A 10,225-nucleotide genomic window follows, 5' to 3' on the forward strand; every position below is an offset into this window, starting at 1 on the left:
TTTTCTGATTCAGTATGTGGATGTACCTACTAGAGAAGGTGCAAAACTTGATCTACTCTTGGGAAATAAGGCAGGACAAGTGACTGAGGTGTCAGTGGGGGAGCAGTTTGGGGCCAGCGATCTTAATTCCATTAGATTTAAAATAGTGATGGGAAAGGATAGACCAGATCTAAAAGTTGAAGTTCTAAATTGGAGAAAGGCCAATTTTGATGGTATTAGGCAAGAACTTTCAAAAGCTGACAGGGGGCAAATGTTCACAGGTAAAGGGATGGCTAGAAATTGGGAAGTCTTCAGGAATGAGATAACGAGAATCCAGAGAAAGTATATTTCTGTCAGGGTGAAAGGAAAGGCTGGTAGGTAGAGGGAATACTGGATGACGAAAGAAATTGAAGGTTTGGTTAAGAAAAAGAAGGAAGCATATGTAAGGTACAGACAGGATAGATTGAGTGAATCCTTAGAAGAGTATAAAGGCAGCAGGAGTATACTTAAGAGGGAAATCAGGAGGGCAAAAAGAGGACATGAGATAGCTTTGGCAATAGAATTAAGGAGAATCCAAAGGGTTTTTACAAATACACTAAGGACAGAAGGGTAACTAGGCAGAGAAAAGCACCCCTCAAAGATCAGCAAGGCGGCCTTTGTATTCAAGCTGCAGAAAATGGGGGAGATACTATATGAGTATTTTGCATCAGTATTTACTGTGGAAAAGGATATGGATGATATGGACTGTAGGGAAATAGATGGTGACACCTTGCAAAATGTCCATATTACAGAGGAGGAAGTGCTGGAAGTCTTGAAATGCATAAAGGTGGATAAATCCCCAGGACCTGATCAGGTGTACCCTAGAACTCTGTGGGAAGCTAGAGAAGTGATTACTGGGCCTCTTGCTGAGATATTTGTATCATCGATAGTCACAGGTGAGGTGCTGGAAGACTGCAGGTTGGCTAACGTGGTGCCACTGTTTAAGAAAGGTGGTAAGGACAAGCGAGTGAACTATAGACTAGTGAGCCTGATGTCGGTGGTGGGCAATTTGTTGGAGGCAATCCTGAGGGACAGGATGTACATGTATTTGGAAAGGCAAGGACTGATTAGGGATAGTCAACATGGCTTTGTGCGTGGGAAATCATTTCTCACAAACTTGATTGAGTTCTTTGAAGAAGTAACAAAGAAGATTGATGAGGGCAGAGCGGTAAATGTGATCTACATGGACTTCAGTAAGGCATTCGACAAGGTTCCCCATGGGAGACTGGTTAGCAAGGTTAGATCTCACGGAATACAGGGAGAACTAGCCATTTGGATACAGAACTGGCTCAAAGGTAAAAGAAAGAGGGTGGTGGTGAAGGGTTGTTTTTCAGACTGGAGGCCTGTGACCAGTGGAGTGCTACAAGGATCGGTGCTGGGTCCACTACTTTTTGTCATTTATATAAATGATTTGGATGTGAGCATAAGAGGTACAGTTAGTAAGTTTGCAGATGACACCAAAATTGGAGGTGTCGTGGACAGCGAAGGAGGTTACCTCAGATTACAACGGGATCTTGATCAGATGGGCCAATAGGCTGAGAAGTGGCAGATGGAGTTTAATTCAGATAAATGTGAGGTGCTGCATTTTGGGAAAGCAAATCTTAGCAGGACTTATACACCTAATGGTAAGGTCTTAGGGAGTTTTGCTGAACAAAGAGACCTTGGAGTGCAGGTTCATAGCTCCTTGAAAGTGGAGTTGCAGGTGGATAGGATAGTGAAGAAGGCGTTTGGTATGCTTTCCTTTATTGGTCAGTGTATTGAGTACAGGACATCGGTTAGGCCACTGTTGGAATATTGTGTGCAATTCTGGTCTCCTTCCTATTGGAAAGATATTGTGAAATTAAAAGGGTTCAGACAAGATTTACAAGGATGCTGCCAGGGTTGGAGGATTTAAGCGATAGGGAGAGGCTGAATAGGCTGGGGCTGTTTTCCCTGGAGCATTGGAGGTTGAAAGGTGATCTTATAGACGTTTACAAAATCATGAGGGGCATGGATAGGATAAATTGACGAAGTCTTTTCACTGGGGTCGGGGTGTCCAGAACTGGAGGGCATAGGTTTAGGATGAGAGGGCAAAGATATAAAAGAGACCTAAGAGGCAACCTTTTCACACAGAGGGTAGTACGTTTATGGAATGAGCTGCCAGAGGAAGTGGTGGAGGCTGGTACAATTGCAACATTTAAAAGGCTTTTGGATGGCTATATGAATAAGAAGGGTTTGGAGGGATATGGGCCGGGTGCTGGCAGGTGTGACTAGATTGGGTTGGGATATCTGGTTGGCATAGACGGGTTGGACAGAAGTGTTTGTTTCCATGCTGTACATCTCTATGACTCTATGACATAGGCTGCCTTGCTGATCTCCTTAGTTAGGTAAAAACAATGACTGCAGATGCTGGAAACCAGATTCTGGATCAGTGGTGCTGGAAGAGCACAGCAATTCAGGCAGCATCCGAGGACAGGCAAAATCGACGTTTCGGGCAAAAGCCCTCCTGATGAAGGGCTTTTGCCCGAAACGTCGATTTTGCCTGTCCTCGGATGCTGCCTGAATTGCTGTGCTCTTCCAGCACCACTGATCCAGGATCTCCTTAGTTACCCTTCTGTCCTTAATGTATTTATAAATTTCCTTTGGATTCTCCTTAACTCTATTTGCCAAAGCTATCTCATGTCCTCTTTTCGCCCTCCTGATTTCTCTCCTAAGTATTCTCTTACTGCTTTTATACTCTTCTAAGGATTCACTCAATCTCTGCTGTCTGTACCTGACATATGCTTCCTTCTTTTTCTTAACTAACACCTCAATTTGTCTAGCCATCCAGCATTCCCTACAGCCACCAACATTTCCTTTCACACTAACAGGAATATACTTTCTCTGGACTCTTGCTATCTCATTTCTGAAGGCTTCCCATTTTCCAGCCATCCCTTTATCTGTGAACATCGGACCTCAATCAGCTTTTAAAGTTCTTGCCTAATACCGTCAAAATTAGCCTTCCTCCAATTTAAAACTTCAACTTTTAGATCCGGTCTATCCTTTTCCATCAATATTTTAAAACAAATAGAATTATGGTCACTGGCCCCAAAGTGCTCCCCCATTGACACCTCAGTCACCTTATTTCCCAAGAGTAGGTCAGGTTTTGCACCTTCTCTAGTAGGTACATTCACATAATGAATCAGAAATGTTTCTTGTACACACTTAACAAATTCCTGTCCATCCAAACCCTTAACACTATAGCAGTCTCAGTCTATGTTTGGAAATTTAAAATCCCCTACCATAACCATCCTATTATTCTTACAGATAACTGAAATCTCCTTAGAAATTTGTTTCTCAATTTCCCACTGACTATTGCAGGGTCTATAATACAGTCCTAATAAGGTGATCATCCCTTTCTAGTTTCTCAGTTCCACCCAAATAACTTCCCTGGATGTATTCCCAGGAATATCCTCCCTAAGTACAGCAGTAATTTTATCCTTTATCAAAAACGCCACACCCTCTCCTCTCTTGCCCCCCCTTTCCATCCTTCCAATAGCATTTATATCTTGGAACATTAAACTGCCAGTCCTGTCAATCCCTGAGCCACATCTCTGCAATTTCTATGATATCCCAGTCCCATGTTCCTAACCATGCCCTGAGTTCATCTGCCTTCCCTGTTAGGCTCATTGCATTGAAGTAAATGCAGTTTAATTTATCAGTCTTCTGCTTTGTTCTCTGCTTTGTTCCTGCCTGCCCTGAGCTGTACCAGTCTCAGCTTGATCTCTTTCCTCGCTATTTCGCTGGGTCCCCCCCCCAGCCCCCCAATCTTACTCGTTTAAATCCTCCCGAGCAGCTCGAGCAAATCTCCCTGCCAGTATATTAGTCACCTTCCAATTCAGGTGCAAACCATCTTTCTTGTTCACGTCACTTCTACTCCAGAAGAGGTTCCAATGATCCAAAAATGTGAATCCTTCTCCCATACACCAGCTCCTCAGCCATGCATTCATCTGCTCTATCCTTTTTCTTGGGATTTCTACTGCATCCCTATCTAAAGGACAGACAGGTGGGACTAGCTTAGCTTGAGGTTATGGTTGACATGGACTGAAGGGTCTGTTTCTGTGCTGTGTGACTCTATGATTCAGTAATGTGGTGAAAAAACCCTAGAGATTCAGTGGACCTTTCCTTTCATTATCTGCTTTTACTTTGAGAGTATACTTGTATGAAGCAAAAGATGTCCAACGTGATGCCCAGTGCCCTCAATGACTCAGACGTCAACAGCGACCTGGTGGGCATCGATGGTCTTGGAGATGTATCGTCAGGGAAGAAGTTCAATTGATCAGGGTAGGTGTTGATCTTTTGGGAAAGGTTGGGGGTGGGCTGGGAGATGTGGAGGGTGGGTTAGACTGGGTGAGTGTGGGAAGGGATGGGGTGGGTGTGTGCATCATCAGATTGCGAGGAGGGAGTGTGTGGTAGGAGACATTGGCTGGTTGGGAAAGGAACAATGGGGGCACATTTCACGATAAGAAGTCTCCAATTTGAAGTGAAGATGATTATGAATTTCTTTCTCCAAGGATCTTTTATATATATATATATATATATATATATACACATCCCTGGATGTATTCCCAGGAATATGCTCCCTAAGTACAACAGTAATTTTATCCTTTATCAAAAACGCCACACCCTCTCCCCTACTTGCCCCCCTTTCCATCCTTCCAATAGCATTTATATCCTGGAACATTAAACTGCCAATCCTGTCCATCCCTGAGCCACATCTCTGCAATTTCTATGATATCCCAGTCCTGGGATACTTACATAATTTATAATATATATATTCCTTACCTTTGAGTAAAGGAGTTGGGGAGCCATGTTGATGTTGTACAGAACATTGGTGAAGCCTCTTCTGGAATACTTTGTCCAGCTCTGGTGTCCCTGTTACAGGAATGATATTATTAAACTGGAGAGGGTTCAGAAGAGATTTACCAGAATGTTGCCTGGAATGGAGGATTTGAGTTATAAGGAGAGGCTGGATAGGTTGAGGCTTTTTTCCCTGGAGCATCAGGAGGTGACCTGATAGAGGTTTATAAAATCATGAGATATGGTGAATGTCAGGTGTCTTTTCCCGGGGATGAGGAATTTCAAGACTAGGGGGCATATTTTTAAGGTGAGAAGAGAGAGATTTCAAAAAGACATGGGAGGGGGAGCAATTTTGTTACACAGAGATTGGCCTCTGTGTGGAATGAACTTCCAAGAGAAGTGATGGATGCAGGTACAGTTACAATGTTTTAAAGACATTTGGATAAGTTCATGAATAAGAAATGTTTGGAGGGATACAGGCCAAATGTGGGTAGGTGGGATTAGTTTAGTTTGGGAACATGGTCAGCATGAACTGGCTAGACCGAAGGATCTGTTCCTATGCTGTATGCCTCTGTGACTCTGTGACAATTTTAAATGTTGCTGGTGAATGGAAAACATTAGACATTTTACTCACTCGTTACTGTACTTCAAGCTTCCAGAGATCAGTTGTGCTACCAATCAGATGAGATACAGGGGAACTCCACCCACAATGTCTTCATAACCTTCCAAAATACCAATCGCAGGTCATCATCCTTTAATGCAACATTGTGACCTCAACTATTTGAATCTTTAATTCTTTCCAATGGAAAATAAATCTGGTAAATTTAAAGGTGGCATTTTGCCATGTGTGGGCACACAATTGAATTTGAGTTGGCGTCACTTCAAAATAATTGCATTACACCCTTAAAAGTCAATGACCTAGTAAAACCTGAAAAGATACATTAAAAAAAACCATTGCTTCCTAGTAATTGGATTGAGAAGCTTTCTGCTATTTAGATTGCCAGCAGTGTTTTGAGTTTCCAGGCTCTTCTTTCTCTTGTCTTTTTGCCTTATGTAGTCTCAGTAAATTTCATCTTTTTATCATAAATGCTGTTAATGTTAGTCAAATTAAAGTAAATTAATGCAGTAATGAAACAAAAATCTGAGCAGTTGCTGAAAATCTGAAACAAAATGGAAATTGCTGGAGAAACTCAGCAGGTCTGGCAGCCTCTATGGAGAGATAAACAGAGTTAACATTTCGAGTCTGGTGTGGCTCTTCTTTCGATTGAAAGGGGTGGGAAAATGTGGATGAATTTAGAACATAGCAGCAGTGAAACCAAATGCAGAATGGGTGACTGGTTTACAGAGCACCTCTGTCCTATACGTAGTAATGACCAGACTTTCCAGTTGCTTGCCAATTCAATAAACCATTTTGTTCTCATGCTAGCATTTCTTTCGTGTGCCTGCTGCAATATTCATAAACTCCCTTTAGGGCAGATAGAAGCTATTCAGCCCACCAAGTCTGCACTGACCCTCTGAAGAGCATCCTACACTATCTCCATAATCCCACATTTATCATGGCTAATCCACATAGCCTGCACATCCCTGGACACTATGAGCAATTTAACATGGCCTAACATGCACATAGAGTTATAGAATTATACAACATTGAAATAGACCCTTTGATCCAATTCGTCCTAAAATGATCTAGTCCCATTTGCTAGCATTTGGCCCATATCCCTCGAAACCTTTCCTATTTATGTACCCATCCTGAGAGTTGCCGTGCCCCAGGTGAGGGGTGAGATTAAGAAAGTGGGACCTTCTTGGCAATCTCTGAGCCAATTTGGAAATTACCACACTATTGGCATCAGTCTGCATTGCAAACCAGCCATCCAGTTAACTAAGCCAACTGAACTCCTATATACCCTATCTTGCTGTGACAGGAAGTCTTTTTTTCCCATATTAGAGTTACTTAATTTGCACATTGTTTTAAACTTATGCCTTCTCATTATTTTTTCTTTAATGAGTGGGAACAGCTTCACCCTATCTAATCTCTGCAGGCCGTTCATGATTTTGAAACCCTCTCAATCTGTCAGCTTTATTCTCTTCAAGGAAAATCAGCTTTAACATCTTCAATCTATCCTCATAACTGATATTCCTCATTCGTGGAACCATTCTTACAAATCACTTCTACACACTGTTGCAATACCTTTACATCATTCTTATAAATGTGGCGCCACATCTGTAACAAAATTCCAACTGAGGTCCAATAAGTGTCTTGTATAAGTTCAATATCACCTCCCTGGGCCTGCACAGCATCCTCTTCTTTCATAAGTCAAATGCGTTCATTTAACACTTCAGCTATACCCTCTGCCTCCATGTATAAGTCACCTTTTTGGTGTCTGATTGGTTCTACTCCTCCTTTCATCTCCCTTTTACCGTTTTAATGACTATATAACTTGGGAATTTCCTTTTGTTATCTTTGACATTTTCGAAAAGCAAATCAGGGTAGGACTTACACACTCAATGGTAAGGTCCTGGAGAGTGTTGCTGAACAAAGAGATTGTGGAGTGCAGGTTCATAATTCCTTGAAACTGGAGCTGCAGGTAGATTGGATAGTGAAGAAGGTGTTTGGTATGCTTACCTTTATTGGTCAGTGCAAGTAAGAGTTTGGAGGTCATGTTGAGGCTGTACAGGACAATGGTTGGGCCACTGATGGAATATTGCGTGCAATTCTGGTCTCCCTGCTATAGGAAGGATATTATGAAACTTGAAAGGGTTCAGAAAAGATTTATAAGGATATTGCCAGGGTTGGAGGGTTTGAGTCATAGGGAGAGGCTGATTAGACTGGGGCTGTTTTCCCTGGAGCATCGGAGACTGAGGGGTGACCTTATAGATGCTTAAAAAATCATGAGGGTCCTGGATAAAGTAAATAGACAAGGATTTTCCCCAGTGTAGGGGAGTCCAGAACGAGAATGCATAGGTTTATGGTGAGAGGGAAAGATTTAAAAGGGACCTAAGGGGCAACCTATTCATGCAGAGGATGGTGTGTGTATGGAATGAGCTGCCAGAGGAAATGGTGGAAGGCTAGTACAATTACAACATTTAAAAGGCATCTGGATGAATAGGAAAGGTTTAGAGGAAATTGGGTCAAATGGCACTAGATTATTTAGTATATCCAGTCAGCATGGACTGAAAGGTCTGTTTCTGTGCTTTATATCTCTATGACTGTGGGAGGAAACCAGAGCACCTGACAAAGAAATCCATACAGACACAAAGAAAACATGCAAATTCCACTCAGCCAGTCATCCAAGTCGAGAATTGATCCCAGGTCCTTGGTGCTGTGAGGCAAATGTGCTAACCATTGAGCCACTCTGTCAAATGGGCTGTGATTGTGCTAGGAGTAACATCTCATGATCCTCTTAGAAACTTTACAGCCAATATTCCAGAGATTCGGAGTCTGAGTGTATTACTTTTGCTCTTTATTTTTCTTACATTCTTACATTTTCTTACATTCTCTCTATTCTCCTCCTCAGCACTCCGACACAGTCTTGACTTATTTGTGTCTTGTTTACCTTGCTGTCAGCAAGGATGACCCATTCTCTCCCTATCTCAACTTAATCGACACCCATTCTCCATTCTTTTTCTCTTCCTCAACCACTCTCAACTTACCTGTCTTTTACCTCGGGGCCTCTAAACTATATCCACCCACTTCTGCCTGAGTTAAAAGTACAACTGAATTCATTTTCCCACCACATTCAGTTTTGAAGAAGGGTCCTATTGAATTTAAAATGTTAACTCTGTCTCTCTATAGATTCTGTCAGACTTGCTGCATTTCTTCAGCATTTTCTGTGGCAGTTAATGCTAAGTTTCATTTGGATGGAGGCTAATTTGGAAAAACATGAGTAACAGCAGCTGCTCCTATTCAAAAGGTGAGGGAGATGCTTCTAAGAGATAGTACTCAGATCACAGTGTGTACACACTCCAACAACACTTTCTCGGGTTTAAGAGAAAAGCAGTGCATTAGTAGTCTGTGCTTCGCATGCAGGCTATTGTGATAGGACTTGCTGGGTTTGGGTGGGTGTTGGACTTAAGATTTTCGAGTGATTGTTACAACCCTTGACTGATCCTTTTCAGTCTGCGACAAGACTACATTTCTTAGTCTGCAGTTCACAGCTTACATTACGCAGGTTGCTGACATTCTGTCAAGGCTGTTGAGTACATTACCTTTCTCATTGCTTCCAACGTGAAATGGTTCAGGGATTTGCAAATGTTCAGCTTCTCTTATGTCAAGTATGATAGACTGCACATATGTTCCTATCAATCCCCCAGAAGACCAGTCAGCAATATTCCTCACTAAGAAAGGTTGCCATTTCATTATTGTCTAGGCATTGTCTGATTACAGAAACAGGATACGTTTTAAATTTCTATCCAGATAACTGTTACAATTCTGTGCAAGTCCACCATCCAAACCCCAAAGTTTAGGCTTTTTAGGAAATTTGAAAATGACTGCTGGGCCAAAGGCTAAGCAATATTCCTTACACCCCGTTTACGTGACTTTGGTCCATATCCCTTCATAACTTTGCTCAATAAAAAAATTATCAACGCAGATTTAAAATTAACAACTGATCAGCATTCAAAGCCATTTGTGGAAGAGAGTTCCAAATGTCTACCACGTTTTGTGTAGAGAAACACCTCTCCTGAACGGTCTGGCCCTAATTCCCAGACTAAGCATATCACGTCTCAAGGATAGTGGTGAAGAATCAGGACTAGTGACTTCCTAAAAGATGACAGCATGGACAGCTCCCATTGTGGAATTGCCATTCCTATGGGTTAGGGGCTCACAATTTCCACTTACCTGTGGGTGAGAAATTGCAAAAGATGGGTGGGTTCTTGACATTTCTTAACCTGTCGATCCATCAAAATCTCCAAGTTTGACACCTCTCTCTACATGGTGCATGTCTGCTTCTCAGAGGGGTATCAACAATTTGAGTCTAGAATTAGCATGGCAACCATTTGTATTTCCAACAAAGCTACAAAGGTGAGTGACCCTGAGCTGCTTTAAGAGAGCCTCCCTGCAGAATTCCTGGAATTGACCACAGTGAGCAGGTGAGACTACCACGTCTCCCCCCCACAGTTAACCATTGCCTTGCCAGGCCTTCCAATATCTTATCCAAGTGCATGTCTGTTAAAAGCAGTTTGGTTTCATCTATACTTCTATATGCTTGATGCTGCCAGCATGTTTCGAGCACACTAATTATCTATTGTTTTTCTGGGCTCTGGGTGCGTGCACATACACTATTTGAAACTGCTCCCTTTTTATTAGATTGCCACTATTCTTGGGTTACAGCATTCCGAAGTCATCCTTCTCCCAAAGTAAAGCTCTTTCACTCTCTCCAGTACCGTAACA

General features: G+C 42.2%; 1 protein-coding gene across 1 annotated transcript in view; it reads right to left on the reverse strand.

Annotated features, from left to right (window-relative positions):
* LOC122549039 (myosin regulatory light chain 2, smooth muscle minor isoform-like) overlaps positions 1-9,621 on the reverse strand; it is a 26,871-nt gene extending 17,250 nt beyond the window's left edge. Inside the window, exons 1-2 of the mRNA XM_043688204.1 lie at positions 9,617-9,621; positions 8,477-8,482 (exon numbers count right to left, since the gene is read on the reverse strand). The gene's annotated coding sequence lies outside the window, so the exon portion shown is untranslated. The remainder of the gene's footprint in view (positions 1-8,476; positions 8,483-9,616) is intronic.
* Between the last annotated feature and the right edge of the window lie 604 nt (positions 9,622-10,225).

Source organism: Chiloscyllium plagiosum, chromosome 4, assembly GCF_004010195.1.
Source record: "Chiloscyllium plagiosum isolate BGI_BamShark_2017 chromosome 4, ASM401019v2, whole genome shotgun sequence".
In the NCBI taxonomy this organism is placed as follows: domain Eukaryota; kingdom Metazoa; phylum Chordata; class Chondrichthyes; order Orectolobiformes; family Hemiscylliidae; genus Chiloscyllium; species Chiloscyllium plagiosum.